Genomic DNA, 19,701 nt, shown 5'->3' on the forward strand with positions numbered 1-19,701 from the left:
TGACTGTCTTGCTGAATTATTTAAATCTTTACTTTTTTAAGGGGAGGGGGTCTATTTGTTTCCTTATCAACAGTTGTGCCTCAGACTTTTGTCAATAGCTCCAGTTATTAACTTACTGGAGCTCTGTACTTACTGCTCTGATCTGAGCAGGTCTGTGAGCATTTCGCATGTACACGAGCGTGTTTGCTAAGGTTAAACTTGTGGTGTTTGTGTTGAGTGTGTTTGTGGTGTGTATTTGTGTGTTTTCTTGTGTGTGTGTTCGTGTGTGTGTGTGTGTATGTGTGTGTGTGTGTGTGTGTGTGTGTGTGTGTGTGTGTGTGTGTGTGTGTGTGTATGTGTTTTCGCGTGAGCATTGACTGGAATTTACCGCACTGTCCCTATAGAAGTCCATATACTGTATATGCACAACTTTTGTAATCGAGCCGAATTCAACGACTGTAGTATCTTAGTTTATAAACTGCGTGTTCCATCTAGCGAAGTGAAAATCATTAATCAGTTTACGGATCGCCATTTAGTAATGAGCATCGTGGCTACTTCCAACCAGTGGGGTCCAGTATCCTTTTTTTCTCCAATGATCCAACCCCGTGCTGCTTGGATTGTCCAGTCCCTCTTTTGCAGCTGTCCCGTTCCACTTTGCCACTGCATCCAATAAAGTCAGATTAGCGCTGGCTGCGCTCACACGGCGTGTCAGTTGAGAGGCGGCTGACCCGCAATTTCTTTCAGACAGTGCACCGGGACTGAAGCGGGATAAAGTCTCGTCTGCTTGAGTGCATATTCAGTCTAAATCAACACAGAACAGAATGAAGTCCACCTAAGTCAGTTCATCAGGACGCTTACCGGAGTGAACAGCGATGGGAAGGAATGGAGTTAGCATGAGTGAGTACATACCGTCTGAAGCAGGGCAGAAGAGTACAGTGTAACGCGTCAGATCTGAGTGTGGTTTAATCCACTGAGCTGCAGGTTATACTGGGCGCTGGCGTTCAGCGGAGCCAGTTACATGTGTGGGATGCGTGCTCGGTATTGAGCGGACGAGGTCCGTGTCCCTGCTGGAGAAGTTGCTGTGTGATTGTGGAGCTTGTGAAGCCAAAAAAAAAAACATTTCTGGTCGTTTGGGACGGGGATGGTGTTGCGATTTAGTTGGAAAGCTTTTGGTTTCCTCCATATGGGTGGTTAAGCCCCGGCTATCTCGCTCGGTAGGTGGTCCTGTGTGTCTGGCCGGCACTTTCAGCAGTGCACTTGTCCTTGCGAGTGTGCGGGGCTCTGATGGAAACGGGCGCGTTCTGCTGCGTGCTGGGGGCTCCAGCGAACCTGGTGGTGGTCGGAAGGTCCCGGGTGCAGGCTAGGTAGAGCACACGTTAGCTGTGGGACTAGCACTACATCAACAACCGTTGGAGGCAGCATGTAATATTATCTTTGAAACCGCTTCTGTTGCTAACTGCCCCTGACTCTTTAAAATTTTGTGCGGTCTCTTTAAAAGTCTGTTTTAATTTTAATCGAAGTTGAGAATGACCCTTTCGCCCCCTGCACGGTGACTGATCTTTGCACGGATATTTAGCTTGCTTTATGCTATCCAGGACTTGAGAGGCTTATACACTGGGCTTTTGTCCAAAGTTAAATGCACGTTTTTTTTACGGGCCCCGGAGCATTGAGAAAGTCTCGGCTCAACTGATGCAGCTGTGAAGAAGGAGGAATCCGCTGAACTCCCCGTACCCGACTCCCTTTGAAGAGAGTTCGCCAATGGATATCAGGTTGGAGTAAGACTGGATTCCCCTCAGGGATGATCCTGATATTTAACTGTCCGGGAAGGACAGCAGCTTGAGCCTTTATGGGAGTTGGTGGAAGACCAGTCCAACAGAATCAGTGCCTTCGGGGTGAATCTGAATCGAGGGAATGAAAATCAACTAGGGGGAGAATTGGAGGCTTTGTAAAAAAAATCGTCTGTCTATTGTGGAGACAATGAATGCAACGGCTGTGTTTTGAAGAATGGCGGTGACTGTATCTTTACAAGGTAGTGTTTATGGCAACCATTCATGCACCCTTATTGAATCTTCAGTCAGTCCTTATTAATGTAGAGGAGCAAAACACTTTTTTTCTACGGTAATTGAAGTGCTTTAGCTAATCCATTTTAAGTCTTGGGAAAGTGATAATTGCTCTGGAAGAAGATATTGTATTGGGACAGAAATGTTCTACTATAATATCTCTTTTACTTGGTAAAATCATTAGGATCAAAGAAATGTATACTAGAGACAGGAAGTAGTTAGAAAGTTGGCATTTTGAAAGAAGAGTGGAGTAACGTTGGGAAGTTTTGATGGAACGTTAACTGGTGAGATTCTGTGCAGTTTAATTTCCTTACCTAAGGACAATGCTTGCATTGGTGGCTGGTGGCAGTGCTGGGGTTCAATTGTTGGCTTCTCAGATGAAACGGGTGATGTATGAAAAACGCGCTGATAACGTTGGTGTTTAAAGCGATGTGAGGTGATCTTATTGCTACAAACATTCTGATTGGGTTTGCTGATAGGCTGGATGCTGAGTAGACGATTCTCCTAGTGGGAGATCAATAGCCACAGTTTCTGAATAAGGGATTACCAACTAGCAATAGAGACAAGAGTCACCAGACCACTTTCCCTGCGGGTTATGAATATTCGGAGAGTTATGGAGATGGGCTCATTGAATGTTTTAAAAGGTGGAGACTGCTGGACACTGGTGTAAGGAGTTGGGGGGTGGTGGGGAGAATTCCATAATGTGGCCATGATCTTATTGAATGGTGGACAGGACAGGTTTGAGAGGCCGATTGGCTTCCACCTGTTGTTTTCTGTTTATCTTTTTATGATTAATTTAGCCCATTTTGACCCAGCCTATCAAAAATCAATATTCCCACTTCTTGATAGTTCTGATATCTAATGATTATCCCGATAACTTCAGGAGTTCCTAGCCCCAATCTCTCTAACATTTTCCCTCAAGTCTTCTCCAATCCTTCTCTCTATCAGTTACCTTAAATCTATGGTATATCCTCAAACCAATGACCACAGTCAAGTTGAGTTTATTGTTATATGCAGAATACAGTGAGGTGCAAGTACAATGATAAGCTTGCTTGCAAGTGCAAAGTACTTGTGATACTTGTGCAATGAATGAGTGGTCCTTTCTGTTCTCAATAGTTCCATTCCCTGAACAGTTCAAGAATTTTTTTTTTAACATATATTTTACTGGATATCAGTTTGGTGATCTGTATTTCCTTCCATCATTCTGCAATAGGTATGAAATGATTGGAATTTTAGAGTAACTGCAGATTCTGTCAGAAAGATCAGCTTTGGGCAAACATGCTTCCTGTCATGACTATTAAGTTCAATGTATCCTAACTTTTTTACCTTTTCGTGGTCTGGATGTTGCCCATAAGGCCAGTATAATTGTCCCTGAGGAACTATTCTTAGCTGAAGTAAGTCTGTGAAGAAACTTCCAAAGTGGGGTTGGGTGGGTTGGTTCCGGGATTTAAGTGCAGTGATAATGAAGGAATGGCATATTTCCAAGCTGGGATGGTGTACAATATGGAAGGGAACCTGCGGGGGGTAGTGCATGTTGAGAGCTGCATTCAGGGTATCCTTGGCAAGTAAAAGTAGTAAAGGTTGCAACTTGTAAATGGTACCGACTGTCACAGCATTACATCGATGATAAACGGATTAAATGCTTGAAATGCTGGATGGGATGCAAATTGAGTAACCTGCTTTATCTTGGATAGGGTCAAGCCTTTTGATAGTTGTTGGAGCTTCATCCTGGCTGGTAGGGAGAACTCCATCACATCCTGACTTGCAGGTGAGAGTAGGAGTTTGGCACGGACTAGAAGGGCAGAGCTGGCCTGTTTCTGTGCTGTAATTGTTATATAGTTATATGGTTATTGGTAGAAAAAGACTTTGGGATGTCAGGAGCTGGGTTCCGCACCATAGAGTACCCAGTCTACGACCTGCTGCTGCAGCCATGATGTCTCTGGGGTTGTTCTGGTCGAGTTTCTGGTCAGTGATAAAAGATGATAGCTGACCTCTTTTGCTTTGAATGTGGAATTTGCTTTCCACAAGCAGTCGTAACTGCTAGTGTTGTCATGGACTGATGTACCTGCCAGGAGCACACTAAGGAGAAGGTCAATTAGATTTATCCCTTATGTTGGTTTGCTTGATTCTTGTAAGGTCCCAGTCTGGCAGCTCTGCCCTTCATCAGTAAGCCACCTCGATAAGTGATGATGCCACCAAGCCTGTTTTGGTATTAGATGTTGAAGACTCCAATTCTATATCTGTGAAACTTTCCATGCTGTTTCCAAGCTGTTGTCCAACATAGAAGATACGACAGTATAGTACTGGACAACCTATCTGGCACACAGTGTTGAATGTTGTGCTGACCTTGAGCAAGAGGTTGCAGAGGACTGTAGATTCAGCTAGCTCCATCAGTGGCATAACTCTCACCACCATTGAAGACATCTTCAAAAGGCATTGGCTCAAGAAGACAGCAGCCATCATTTAGGACCCTGACCATCAGGGACACACCTTCTTCATATTACTACCATCAAGGAAGAGGTACAGGAGCCTGAAGACCTTCAGTCACGGTTGTAGGAGCAGCTTCATCTCCTCTGAACGGTCTGCAATCCCATGAACACTACCTTATTATTTGTCTTTCACACTATTTCTTTATTTTTGTAACTTGTAGTAATTTTAATGTCTTGCACTGTACTGCTGTTATAAAACAATAAATTTCATGAGTTCATTTTGTGATAACAGATCTGATTCTGATGTTCATCTATTTCCCTCCTTTGCCTTCATATTCATGTGCCTTTCTAAAGGCCTCTTAAACTCCATCAAGCTACCTGCTTCCATCACTACCCTTGGTAACCTATACAGAGACCTACCACTGTGTGTGTGTGTGTGTGTGTGTGTGTGTGTGTGTGTATATATATAAAAAAATAAATTTGCCCCTCATGTTGACTTTAAACTTCTTCTCCACTAATGCCCCACCTCCCCCTCGTACCCCATCCGTTATTTATTTATGTACACACAATCTTTCTCTCTCTCTCTCCTTTTTCTCCCTTTGTCCCTCTGACTATACCCCTTCCCCATCCTCTGGGTTTTACCCCCCTTCCCCCTTTTCCTCCTCCCTGGGCCTCCTGTCCCATGATCCTCTCATATCCCTTTTGCCAATCACCCATCCGGGTCTTGGCTCCATCCCTCCCCCTCCTGTCTTCTCCTATCATTTTGGATCTCCCCCTCCCACTTTCAAATCCCTTACTCACTCTTCCTTCAGTTAGTTCTGACGAAGGGTCTTGGCCCGAAATGTCGACTGTACCTCTTCCTAGAGATGCTGCCTGGCCTGCTGCGTTCACCAGCAACTTTGATGTGTGTTGCTTAAAAACATCTTCTAGTGTTTGATATTTCTACCTTAGGGATAATATTTTGACTGTCTATCCTAACCCTGCCTCCAATATCAGATTTCCCGTGAGCCTCTGAGGTTCTAGCAGGAGCACCCTAAGTTTGTCCAACTTCTCGTTGTAGCTCTTACCCGCTAATCCAGGCAGTATCCCAGTAAAACTCTTCTGTGCTCTCACCACCGTTTCCACATCCTTTTTTTTTTGGCGTGTGCGTGTGCCTGTATGCCACTCCTCGCACAGACATTTTCGCAGTATTTTTCCGTTTTTTATTTTACGAGGTCAAGTTGCGATCTTGACATTCAACCCGGCACAGATGGAAAGCCTACTCGGGAGAAGACCCGACTGGTTTCGAACCTGGGAACCTCTGCTCCCAGGTCCGGCGCCGATGTCATTGTGCCACCAGCCAGCCCCTCCACATCCTTTTTGCAATGGGGTGACCAGAAACACATGCAGTATTACAAGTGCAGTTTGACTGAAGTTTGTGTATAGCTGCAGAATGAATTCTTTTCACTTAAACCCAACACCCCTATGAGATACACCACCTTTACCACTTTATCCACGTGCACAGCCACTTACATTGAAGTGTGGGCCTGGGCCCCAAGATCCCTTTGTACCTCAATGCTACTAAGGGATCTACCGTTAACTGGAGTCCAGATGAAGGGTCTTGGCCCAAAACGTTGACTGTTCATTTCTACAGATGCTGCCTGACCTGCTGAGTTCCTCCAGCGTGTTGTGCGTGTTGCTTTGACCCCCGCATCTGCAGAGAATTTTGTGTTTACCATTAACTGTATACTTTCTCCTCTCATATGACTCTCTTAAGTGCAACACCTCACACTTGCTCAGATTAATCTCCATCTGCCACTTCTCTACCCCTGTCTGTAACTGATCTATGATTATATATACACAACAGCAGTCTCAGCAATGATTCTTGCCAATTGCCACTGGTCTTGGAGCACCAGAGACAACAACAGCCTTCTTCCTCTACTGGAGTAGCATTGTTTAATCAGCTGAAGGAGGATGGTTGCTGGTAATAGAGAAGTGTTTTTTTTTGAGAATCTGATGTCATGAGGTCTGAAGTTGAAGTTGAGCTCCAGGGCCCACAGTATGTCTTACCCCTTTGTCTTCCAGTAAGACAGAATATACATATTTACTTATTGAGATACAGCGTGGAACAGTCCCTTTTTGGCTCTTTGAGCCATGCTGCCCAGCAACCCTTGATTTAATCCAAGCCTAATCAGGGGTCATTTACAACGACCAATTAACCTACCAAGCGGTACATCTTTGGACTGTAAAAAGAAACCATAGAACCCGAGGAAAGCCATGCAGTCACACTAAGAACGTACAGGCTCCTTACTGACCGCAGTGCGAATTGAACCTCAGTGGCTGGTACTGTACGGTGCTGTGCTAACGTCTATGCTACCGTGGGACTGCAGTGGTGGAGTCCAGCATGTTCTCAATAAGATGTTGCTTGTTAGGCTATTGCTCGAATGGTCTATAGTATAACTCTTCAGTTTGGACCCCAGTCCCCAGGTATTTGTGAGGAGGAACTTGCATCGTCCACTGGACTAACAATGACTTTGTGAACCTTCGCTAGTGCCCAGTCTGACATTGATTTGTTTTGTTGTGCACTGAATGGCTAGCCTGACCACAGAACGTGGTTAAGAATCAAGCGCAGAGCTGTGGGCCTGGAGTCATGTTCAGGCCAGATTCTAAACAGGAGGAACATTGGTGGAACAGATGGGCCCTACAAAAATCAGCTAATTCCAAGGTCACTATCAATGAAGTCTTTTAAAATTCCTGATGGGAATGAAAAAGACTGCAAGAGCAAGAAAGTTGCATATCTTTCTAATTTACTAAAAATATTTGCAATTGTTTAAACAGTGTAAGGATTTTTCATCTTTGGCCGATTTCTTCTAAAGTGACTATGATGTCACTGGAAGGTTAAGGTCAGGTCATAGGCCGCCCACAATTGATCTTTTAGAAATTAGGGACTGGTATTTCCCTTTGCTCTGTTTAAAATCCATCCTGTCTCTGAGAGTATTTCTGACTTGTCCCAGACTTGTACTGTCTACATGGTGACAATATCCAGTAGGTTTGAAGCACTGACTCTAGTCTCTGTGCTAGCGATGTCAGTAGTTTGTATTTTTGGTAGACAGAGATGATGCTGATTTTCGTCTGGAATGTAGCCTTGTGTGTCTAACCACTGCAATGTAAACATTTCATGAGTTTGTGCAGGAACATTTTAGAAATTGTCTGGCAGGGAGTAATTTAGTAACACCAGGAGGACATTGAGTGCTTGACTGCTGTTAGTTCTCCAAAACAAGCCTGAGCCTTTATTGATAAAGTCTCTACTCTATCGCTCTGTGTTTGGGTTAAGCAGTTGGGTTTTTCTTTTCAAATTCATTGCATTCTCCTGGTGCAACCCACCCCCCACTCTTCATGAACAAAAATAAAGAATGAACAAAGCATTTCACCAACCATTCCAATAGATTACTGTGCATCCTTGTGATTTGTTGAAAGTTATCCAGTCTAACAAAGGTGTTTGATCAGTTTAGGTTCCACATTGGTTGTCTGTGTGTTTTGTTTATGAAGGTGATTGCCTCAAAGGACCATCAGGTGCACTGTAACCTTGTGTTGTGAAGTAAGGGAAATGAGCATGTGTGGACTTGGAGCGGTGACAAGAGTGACATTCAATTGTAAAGCAGGAGCTCAGATTGCTTTTGTTCTTTTCAATATGTTTCTTTGTCCGTATTCTTCAAATAAGGAGAGAAGAGATGAAATATAGGGAAAGCTAGCCAATAAAATAAAAGATACCAAACATTTTTTAGATATATAAACAATTAAAGAGAGGCGAGTGGATGTCGGACCACTGGAAAATAATAATCGGAGACAAAGAAATGACGGACAAACTGAATAAGCATTTTGCACCAGTCTTCATTGTGGAAGACACTAGTAGAATGTCAGGGGGCAGAAGCGAATTGCTGTTACTAAGGAGAAGGTGCTTGGGAAGCTGAAAGGTCTGAAGGTAGATACGTCATCTGGAGCAGGTGGACTACACTCCAAGGTTCTGAAAGAGGTAACTGAAGAGACTGTGGAGCCATTAATAATGATACTTCAAGGATCAATGGATTCTGGAATGGTTCTGGAGGACTGGATAATTGCAAATGTCACTCTTTAAGTAGGGAGAGAGGCAGAAGAAAGGAAATTGTAGGCCTTTTAGCCTGACGTTGGTGGTTGGGAAGACGTTGGAGCCCATTATTAAAGTGAGGTTTCGAGGCACTTGGAGCCACATGATAAAAAAGGCCAGTCAGTATGGTTTCCTTGATTCCTTGAAATTCTTTGAGGAAGGAACAGGCAGAATAGCCAAAGGCGAGTTCATGGATATTACTTACTTGGAATTTCACAAGGCTTTTGACAAGGTGGTACATGAGGCTGCTTAACATACTTGTGCAGACATCCCACCCTGCAAAAACTCATTTCAGGGAGGTAGCACCATCAATTTGCGGGAGACTTCTGGGAGAAGTGGGATGTCTGCAATAGAGTAGCTCCTTAGCAGCTAGCCAGCTAGTTTAAATAATGTTAACTATGCTGATGAACAAATGACACCTGTTAAACTCACCTCAACATGTCTTTTACATTTTAACCTACCATGGGCAATAGAAAAGTCACTGTTGCAAACAGTGCAGCGAGCAACATTGTCATTATTTTGACCCCTATTAGGCAGGGGTACACTTTAGTGTAGTCTGGGGTGACGTACATTTTATTTTTTCTTTTTTTGGAACACTCTGCCACTCTGACTTTCTTTGGAACTCACTCTTACTCTTGCTCTTGCTCTCTCTCTATCACATGTGCTCTCTCACTCGCGCTTGCTTTCTCGCTCTCTCTCTCTCCCGCTCTCTCACGCGCTCTCTCATGCTCGCTCTCAAAAAAAAATCAATTTCCAGGATATTGTATATAATTTGCGGGCATCAGGGAGCCACTATTAATTTGCGGGAGACTCCTGGACCTTGCGGGAGAGGTGGGATGTCTGCTTGTGGACCTCGTCTGAAACCTCTCCCATGCCAGCACGTGGCATGGATAGAAGATTGGTTGAGTTGCAAGAGGCCAAGAGTGGGAACGAAGGGGGCCTTTTCTGGTTGGCTGCTAGTGACTAAAGGTGTTTGCAGGGGCTGGTGCTGGGGACTGCTTCTTTTCACATTGTGTGTCAGTGACTTGGATGATGAAATTGATGGCTTTGTGGCCAAGTTTGTGCACAGAGTGAAGAGAGATGGAGGGGCAGGTAGTGTTTGGGAAGCAGGGAACCTGCAGAAGGGCTTGTATTGGGAGAACGGGCAAAATAGTGGCACATGGAATATCATGTAGGGAGATGTATAGTCATGCACTTTGGTAGAAGGAATAAAGTCATGGACTATTTTCTAAACAGGCAGAAAATTCAAAAATCTGATGTAGAAAGGGATTTATGAGTCCTTGTGCAGGATTCCCTATTGTTAATTTGTAGGTTGGGTGGGTGGTAAGGAAGGTAATTGCAACGTTAGCATTCATTTCAAGAGGACTAGAATATATGAGCAAGGATATAATGTTGATGCTTTATAGGCATTGGTCAGACCACACGGAGCATTGTGAGCAGTTTTGGGCCCCTTATCTAAGAAAAGATATGTTGTCACTGAAGAGGTTTCAGAGGAGGTTCACAAGTATGATTCTGGGAATGAAAGGGTTAAGCTATAAGAAGTGTTTGATGGCTTTGGACCTGTGCTCATTGGAGTTTAGAAGAATGAAGGGGAGGGGGTCTCATTGAATCCATTGAATATCGAAAGGCCTAGATAGAGTGGATGTCAAGAGGATGTTTCCCATAGTGGGTGAGTCTAGGACCAGAGGACACAGCCTCAGAATAGAGAGAACATCCATTTAGAACTGAGATGAGGAGGAATTTCTTTAGCCAGAGGGTAGTGAATCTGTGGAATTCATTGCCACAGACAGCTGTGGAGGCCAAGTTGTTTTTAAAGTGGAGGTTGATAGATTTCTGATTAGGCAGGCTGTCAAATGTTACAGGGAAAAGGCGAGAGAATGGGATTGAGAGGGATAATAAATCAGCCATGATGGAATGGCAGTGCAGACGCAATAGGCCAATGGCCTAATTCTGTTCTTGTGTCTTATGGTCTAAATACATAGAATATTGTGACTGACACTCTGTGGTGCTCCTGTGTATCTAAATCCCCAATACTGAATGCTGAAAGTAATCTAGAAGAAATGGAGTGGCAGAGTAGCAGAGACAGGAATGGATGGCATTGCAATGGACAAGTTCAGAGCTTGGTCAAAGAGGTGGGTTTAAGAGAGTTTTGGAGGCAGTAGGTGAAGTGGGGGGGGTGAGGTGGAAAGAGATACTGATGAGGGACTTTTAACGTGTATGATAAAAATGCTAAGAAGTCTCCATGCGTGATGGTCAGCCCAAATCCACAGTAAATAAATAATTTGAGCGTGAAAGAGAATGAAAAACTGGAGAATATTGTAAATTATTGGTTAAGGAAAATGAGTTATGAAAACAGGGATGGATTTTTTTCCAAACCTAGAATAAATGTTATGCTTCCTGTGTCTTTATAAATATAAAATAGTGGGTGTGCTGTGGGAAAACAAGTAAACAATGCAAGAAGAATTGCAAACTTGGCATGGCAAGAAGGTCACCTCAGCCTGGGTTTCCTCTCCACTGTTAGAAGATGCCTGTAGCATCTGCTTGGCCTGCCATCGACTGTGCAACCCATGGAAGTGCTCCAGGCTTAAGATGCTCTTTGGCTTTAATGCTGTGGGCTCTAGGGTGAAGGTGAGTCTACGACTGTGGCTTCGAGGCAGGTGGTGAAATGGATTGGAAGGGGAACTGGTGGTTGGACACTCAGCCAGGACTTGATGAGGTGGATGTTTCTCTGAGATACATGGTGGTAGTGGTGATGATGGGAGGTGGAGAGAGGGCCGTCTTGTCGTATGAAGGTGTGACTTGAGACAGAGTTGATCCCAAAGATCGGTGCCTATAATGGGAGGATACCTGAAACTGGACCACGGGATTGCCAGGTGGGTCATTTGGAGTTCGAGAGTGGGAGTGGCTGGAACTTGAATAGCATAGATAACTTGGAAAGGGGCCATCTTCGATTAGATTTCTACTGTGGGGCTGACACCTCGCTAATAGGCTGATCTAAATTTCACTGCTGTAAGTTAAGTAATGGCATGACAGTGTGGGTATTCATGAACTGACCAGAGACTATCATTTCTTAGAACAACATAACGCTATAGATGTTACACAGGGACCAATGTGTCAGATATTCAGGGCCCAAGTACAGAGAGAGCAACGCTGAAGCGGGTCAACAGTTCACTGACTTTAATGAGAATTGTTGCAGAATTTACAGGATAAGAAAAACAATAAGACACTAAGCCACCAGGGCCGTTAACTTTCAGTTTGAGAGTTTTAGTTGAAGCCAACAGTGTGGCTGGAAACAATAACTAAATACTAAGTGAATACTGCTCCTTTTCAGTGTCTGCCAGTGTAGTGGTCCTCTTTCCGGATAAGGACGAGGGTAAGCAGGGAGCATAACGTTGCTGTGCTTTGGGTCAAGTCTCGACAGGACTACAATGAAAAGAAGCGAGTTAAATACTGCCGTTATGAAACAGCCATTAGTTGGAAAGTGTATACCCACAAGTGCAATTGCTGACCCTGTTGTGCAGCTCACCTGTGGGGGGTGGGGTGTAGACCCTGCAGCAGAGTCTGTGATAGTGACACATTGCACAGGCCTGTGACAATCATGTCTCTAGATCTCAAGGCTGATTTGCAATTGGAAGCTTCATGCTAAATATTTGGAACGGTGTTGTTTGAACTAGAACAGATTGCGGTCATGTTCCGCTCTGGAAATTAGTTTTATTTGTTTCCCTAGACATTTGTGCTGAACAAACACTGCTCTATAAAAAATTTCTAAGTGACCTTGTGATAGGTGTGTACAGTTCAATAGCACATTGTGATTACTCTCCACGTCATGCAAAATTGTTCCTTCCCAATTATTATGCTTGGTCTCCTTCAGAGAGATAAGGCATCGTCTCTGAAGTTTGACTTCAAATTTTATAATAGGATTGCATTATAAGCATAAGGACTGTGCTGGCATTTTGTGCTTAGTGTGGGTGGAATCCATGGTACATCGATCAAAGTGAGTTTCAGGAAGTTGCTATGTTGCAGTGGTGCACAATTACAGTTAAACAAGTTGGCATTGAAGCTGAGCCAACCTCACAAGAATAAAATATGGTAGTTTATAGAGGAAATTGGTTGAGGCTTATTATCTAAAATCATGTCCTTCTCTAACTTTCATACTTATTCTTTCTAATCACTCGTTTGTTAATTTCTCTGCAAGATTTGATGATTTTGTTTATATGAAGGAAGCTATATACAGACAGGTTATTTTACAAAAGCTGTTTTAGAATAGTGTCATCATGCATACTAAGGAGAGAGCTGACTTTCAAAGTAGAATAGACATTATGGGCTCTGCAGTGTTGACCTACTTTTGTTTTTAGAAAGACTTATTTGCCCAGTGCACGCAACCACGCTGATAATTGGCCCTTTAAGAGCTCTTTTTCCTTTTTCAATATTTTTATTATTAATTTCTACATAAAGAATACAGAGTACAAGAAGTATATATTTTAAGTCAAAAAAGATAAAATAATACCAATACATATTTGAATCACACTTGCAACCTCATTTCTCTATATTCATGTAAATTAAATTAAATCATAATATTTAAATATGACATAACATCATGTAACCATTGAGCGTGAGTAGACGGAGCGATATCCTTCCATTTAAGCAAGAGCGTCCTCCTAGCTATAAGAGAAATAAAAGCCAAAATGTGCAAATCAGTTGTCCCCAGAATAATATCTTTTTCTCCAACAATACCAAATAAAGCTGTCAAAGGGTTGGGTTTAAAATTTACTTTGAAAAGTACAGAGAGAGTTTGAAATACTTACTTCCTTACAGTATTTCCCAAGACTCATGTCCAAAACATATGAACTAGTGAAGCTTCTCCATTATTACATCATTCACAAAAGGGAGATATATCCGAATAAAAACGAGATAGCTTATCCTTGGTCATGTGGGCCCTACGGACCACTTTAAATTGTAAGAGGGAGTGACGGGCACATAACGATGAAGTGTTAACCAACTTAAAAATTTCATTCTAAGTTTCCTCAGAAACTGAAGTCTGTAAATCTTGTTCCCAAAGATTTTTAATTTTGTCTAAAGGAGCATTTCTCATTCCCAGCAACATACCATAAATATTAGATATTGAACCATTATGAAAAGGTTTCAAATTAAAAATTACATCTAATAAGTTCTTATTGGGACTTTTAGGAAATGTATATAATTGAGATCGCAGAAAGTCTCTAATTTGTAGATATCGAAAAAAGTGGGTTTTTAGTAAGCTATACTTAGCTGACAATTGTTCAAATGAAAAGAGACTTTCTCCAACAAAAAATTCTTGGAAGCATTTAATACCTAATCTATCCCATTCTTTAAAAACTAGGTCGGTCATAGAGGGTTTAAAATAAATTAGAAAAAGTGGGACTAGAAAGAGAAAATCTCAATAAACTGAAATATTTCTAAATTGTACCCAGATCCTCAAATTATGTTTAACTACCAAATTGTCAGTTAGTTTACTTAAAGATAAAGGAAGTGAGGATCCAAGAAGAGAAATGATAGAAAATTTATTAACAGAGTTAGTTTCTAAAGAGACCCATACCGGACAGTCCTCACAGTTAATATAATATGACCAAAACATAAGGTTTCGTATATTGACTGCCCAGTAATAAAACCTAAAATTGGGTAAAACTAAACCTCCATTCTTTTTAGCTTTTTGAAGATGAACTTTATTTAATCGAATGTTTATTTTTCCATATATAAAAAGATAGAATAGAATCAAGAGAATCAAAAAAGATTTAGGAATGAAAATAGGTAAAGCCTGGAAAAGGTATATAAATTTAGGTAAGATATTCATTTTAATAGAATTAATTCGGCCAACCAATGATAACGAAAGGGGCGACCAGTTTGTAAGAGCTCTAAATCTGGAACAACTGCAGCTATTTATTTTAGTTGTGTTTCTCTCTGGGTAGTTTGGTCCCTTTGATTATTTACAAGATTTGGGATCAGCACCCCAAGCCAAGTGCCACTGGTCTTGGACCACCAAAGACAACAACAGCCTTCTTCCTCTACTGGAAAGGGAATGCCTACTGTTCCATGCCTAGAACACTTTTTGGGAGATCCGGTCACTTGGCTACCTTCTCTTATTTGCATATAGGTAGAGGCTAAAAAGCAAAGCTCCAGCGATCAGATTAACAAAGAGGTGGTCGCAGAAGACAGAAGCGGCTATAGGATTGCTTTGAGTCAGTGAACTGGGCCGTATTCAAGGACTCATCAGATGAACTGAATGAATATCATGGACTTTATAAGATCAGTCCCCAGAAAATCATTCTGACTTTTCCCCAACCAGATGCCCTGGATGAGCCATGAGATCTACAATCTACTGAGGGCCACATCAGTGATACGATCACCAGGAAGACATCTCACACGAGAAATGACAATTCCAGACCAAACTCAAGTCACTGAGGGATGCTTAACTGCTGTGACAGCGCTTGAATCATTCCCAGCAACATACCATAAATATTAGATATTGAACCATTATGAAAAGGTTTCAAATTAAAAATTACATCTAATAAGTTCTTATTGGGACTTTTAGGAAATGTATATAATTGAGATCGTAGAAAGTCTCTAATATGTAGATATCGAAAAAAGTGGGTTTTTAGTAAGCTATACTTAGCTGACAATTGAAATCAAGTGACATAGCTGACACCAAGGCTTCACTTCCAGATGAACTCAGTGCAGTCTATACTTGCTTTGACCATTAAAACACAGAGGAAACATCACAATCTTCCACAGCCTCTGATGACCCTCTGATCTCAGTCTCTAAGGCTGATGTGAGAGCATTTTTCAGGAAAGTGAACCCAGCTCAAATGGGGTACCTGGCTGAGTTCTAAAGACCTGTGCTGATCGATTGGTTGGATTGTTTACCAATATCTTTATCCTCTCAATTCTGCAATCTGAGGTACCCACTTGATTCAAGTGGACTTCCATTATAGTGGTCCCTGAGAAGAACATGGTATCTGCCACAATGACTATCGTCCAGTAGCACTTACAGGCACTGTGATGAAGTACTCTGAGAGGTTGGTGATGAAACATATCAATTCCTGTCTGAGAAACAATTTGGATCTGGTCTAATTTGCCTGTCATCACAAGAGGTCCACAGCAGGTGCTATTTCTTTGGCTCTTCACTTAGCCCTGGAACATCTGGACAACAAAGGTGCATACATCAGGATGCTCTTTATTGACTGCAGCACTCATTTCAGCATTCAACACTATTGTTCCCTGAAAGCTAATCAATAGGCTCCAAGACCTTGGCCTCAATACCTTCTTGTGCAATTGGATACTCTTTTTCCTTGCTTGCAGACTCTAGTTAGTTCAGACTGGCAAGAATATCTTCTCCACAATCTTTATCAGCACAGGTGCACACCAAGGCTGTAAGGCTGTGTGCTTAGCCTCTGCTCTACTCGCTTTACAGTAATGACTGTGTGGCCAAGCAGAGCCCAATACCATATTTATGTTTGTTGATGACGCCACTATCATTGGCCAAATCAAAGGCGGGAATGAATTGGCAAATAGGAGGGAGAATAGAAAATCTACTGGAGCCTCTACCTTCATAAAGTTTGTGAAGATTCGGCATGGCATCTAAAACATTGACAAACTTCTGTAGGTGTATGGTGGAGAGTTTATTGATTAGTTGCATCATGGCTTGGTATGGAAATACCAATGCCCTGGAATGGAAAATCCTACAAAAAGTAGTGGATCAGGAGTAACGCCCTTGCCACCATTGAGCATATCTACATGGAGCATATCTACACTGAAAAGCAGCATCCTTCATCATAGCTCCCCCCACCCACTTCCAGGCCATGCTCCTTTCACACTGCTGCCATCAAGAAGGTGGTGAGGGGCCTCAAGACCCACACCGGCAGGTTCAGGAACAATTATTACCCCTCAACCATCAGGTTCTTGACTCAACTTTACTCGCCCCATCATTGAATTTTTCCGATAACTTGAGTACGCACTTTCAAGGACACTTCATCTTACGTTCTTGATATTTCTTGTTTATTATTGTTATTATTATTATTGTTTTTGCTCTTTTGTATGTATTTCCACATTTGTTATCCTTTGCCCAATTTTTTTTTGTTTATCCTGTTGGGTACAGTAGTTCAGTGATTCTATTGTGTTTCTTGGATTTACGGCAAATGCCTGCAAGGAAACAAACCTCAGGGTTGTATATAGTGACATAACTGTAGTTTGATAATAAATTTACTTTGAACGTTTAAGAATGTTTCTGGGAATGAAAAGGTTAATGTATGAGGAGCATTTGATGGCTCCAGCCATTACTCACTGGAGTTTAGAAGAATGTGGGGGGATATCATTGAAATCTATCAAATATTGAAAGGCCTAGACAGTGGATATGGAGAGGATGTTTCCTATAGTGGGGGAGTTTGTAAGTCTATGCTTGTATCTAAAGTGGAGTTTGATAGTTTCTTGATTAGTAAATGTGTCAGAGGTTATCGGGAGAAGGATGGAGAATGATATTTGAGAGGAATAATAAATCGGCCATGATGGAATGGTGGAGCAGACTCAGTGGGCCGAATGGTCCAGTTTTGCTTCTATGTCTTATTGTCCAATGATCTTATGGTCAATTACATAATTAGGAATGGAGATTGGAGCAAAGATGGCCACTTTTCTTTCCTGAAGAACATTAGTGGACCATTTGGTTTTGTAACAACAATCCAGTAATTTCATGCCTACCATGAGTTGCTTTCTTTAAACAAGTGATATTTAATACCTCAATTTTTATTTCTCCAGCTTCCAATGTAGAATTTGAACTGTTATCACCTCTAGATCAGAGATCCAGAACTTCAGCTCCAGTAAATTTACCACAGTGTTACAGTAAAAAATTTGTTGTTATAGAGATCTTGGGATGTCTGGAGTTCTTCATAATTATTAAGATACTTCTGAAGTCCAACCACCATTGGAAGAAGTTTAATGGCTATTTTCAGACAGTAGGGTCTTAGTAAAGGAATTTTTGATGGGATTATCTGTTGATTCAAACTGTTAATGTTGAACACACTGAAAGGAAACCCTGCTGCTTTTCGGATACTTTTGGGAGTCGTTAGCACTTCACTGGGCCAGATGCAGAATCTTGTATGTTTTTTTTAAAGCTGTCTTCAAACCTTTGACTCTGTGCTTTCTCAGGGCTGCACTGAAATGTCTCGTGAGCTATCACCCTATGACTTGAAAGCACACATACTGACACTGAGCTAAGATAGACGTGGAGAACTGCGTAGCAAGGAAAACCAAACTGCATGCAAGACAATGTGGAATAGCCAAAGATGAAATTGTAAACAGTTTTGGCAAACTTGAAGTTCAGCAGCTCCTGCTAATGAAAAGCAGCAATCAACAGAATTAATGGAATTTTCAACTATAAGATGGAGTAGAACAAATGCCACACCAAATCATTCTTAAAGGTTTCAGACTCTGGTCAAATCACATCTTGAATATTGTCCATTTTTGGCATTAGATTACCCAGGTGATTGCAGATGCTGTAGAGATACCTGATCTTAATGTTCAAGGCCTAATTCATGAGAATTTTGCTCTAGAAAGTCATTCATATGGTATACTTTTTTAATCCTGCTGTACAATAACATGGAAGTATCACATTGAAACAGTATATGGTTTGAAATAGGATGGTTGTTGATTGTGCTCGTCATGTGCCTGTGTATGAACTCTATAGTGTATGCAGTAGTGAAGACAGCTGCCACATTATGCTGGTTTGTTGCTGCTAATATACTCTAAAGAAAAGGTCTGGGCCTCAAATGTCTTAAACAGAAGGAATGCAGCCAGCAGTTCTGTAGATAGGGGTATCCTGAAATATTGCTGTGGAATCCATCAAACAAAAAAAAACAAACTTGAATTTTCTTCAATGGACCGTATTTCTTTGCATATTCCATGTAAAGCTTTGTATCTTAGGCTGCACAAGTATTTCCTAAAGGTCTAAGTGTCTGATCATCCCCTAGGAATGCAGCATGCCCATTTCCTTGTCTATTTTCCCACTCCTCGTTAGGATATCACATTCAGCTCCGTTATTAAAGTGGAAATTCTTGCTGAGAGCTCCTACCACGGTTGGAAATTACTTGAATAGAATCACATTTTCTTTGAAAGTCTTGAAATTGCTCATAAATTCTCTGTGTAATTGCATTGATTGTCATCATTGAGATATTCCTGCACTTTACTCATTGTACGCACAAGGAAACCCTTCCCTCTCCATCCTGGAAGGAACTTGAACCGCTGTTACATCACATGTCTGTGTCTGCTTTGTATGTGCAGAAATTCAGTTAGAGGAAAAGGTGCTGCAATCATTATTAATTTGTGATTCATTCTCTCTATAACTGTCGTTGGGGATTGGGAGGAGGGATTTGCAAGAGGAACAGCATCAGAGTTGGAAGGTTGATCAAAGTCAAGAAGTACTCATCACATTTCCATGAAAAGAAATTACCATTTCACTCTGGAGGGGAGGAGGGAAGGAGTCCAATTTCTCAGTTGCATGACAATGAAGTTGTTCATTTGCATTTCTGGGCACTAAAATTTGGATTACAGGTGTCCCCCACTTTCCGAACGTTCGCTTTACGAAACCTCACTGTTACGAAAGACCTACATTAGTACCCTGTTTTCGCTTTCAGAAGGTGTTTTCACTGTTACGAAGAAAGGCAGCGCGCGCCCCGAGCAGCCACTCTGCCCCGGATTCAGAACGGCATTGCTTAAGCACATTGCATTGAGCAGCTGTTAGCAAGATAAGTTCTAAGGTGTCGGAAAAGCCTGAAAGAGTAAGGGTGTTACACTTAGCATAAAACTAGACATAATTAAGCGTTTCGATCATGGTGAACGAAGCAAGGACAAAGTGAGTTTGGCTTGTGGAAGCTGACAAAGATGATGTTGAAGAGGTTTTGGCATTCCATGACCAAGAACTGATAGATGAAGAGCTGATGCAATTGGAAGAGGAAAGGATAACAATCGTAAACACAAAATAATCTGCAGATGCTGGGGTCAAATCAACACTCACAACATGCTGGAGGAACTCAGCAGGTCGGGCAGCATCTGTGGAAAAGATCACACAGCACGCTGGAGGAACTCA

General features: G+C 42.0%; 1 protein-coding gene across 5 annotated transcripts in view; it reads left to right on the top strand.

The window, feature by feature from the left end:
- Window positions 1-653: 653 nt before the first annotated feature.
- n4bp3 (NEDD4 binding protein 3) overlaps window positions 654-19,701 on the top strand; it is a 168,014-nt gene continuing 148,966 nt past the window's right edge. For 3 of the 5 annotated variants that reach the window (XM_072263641.1, XM_072263639.1, XM_072263638.1), the window contains exon 1: window positions 654-876. The gene's annotated coding sequence lies outside the window, so the exon portion shown is untranslated. Of the gene's footprint in view, window positions 877-1,142; window positions 1,402-1,432; window positions 2,009-19,701 lie in introns of those variants that run through there. The other 2 variants (XM_072263642.1, XM_072263644.1) reach the window with 2 other exon arrangements.

This window comes from Mobula birostris, chromosome 7 (assembly GCF_030028105.1).
Source record: "Mobula birostris isolate sMobBir1 chromosome 7, sMobBir1.hap1, whole genome shotgun sequence".
Taxonomy (NCBI): domain Eukaryota; kingdom Metazoa; phylum Chordata; class Chondrichthyes; order Myliobatiformes; family Myliobatidae; genus Mobula; species Mobula birostris.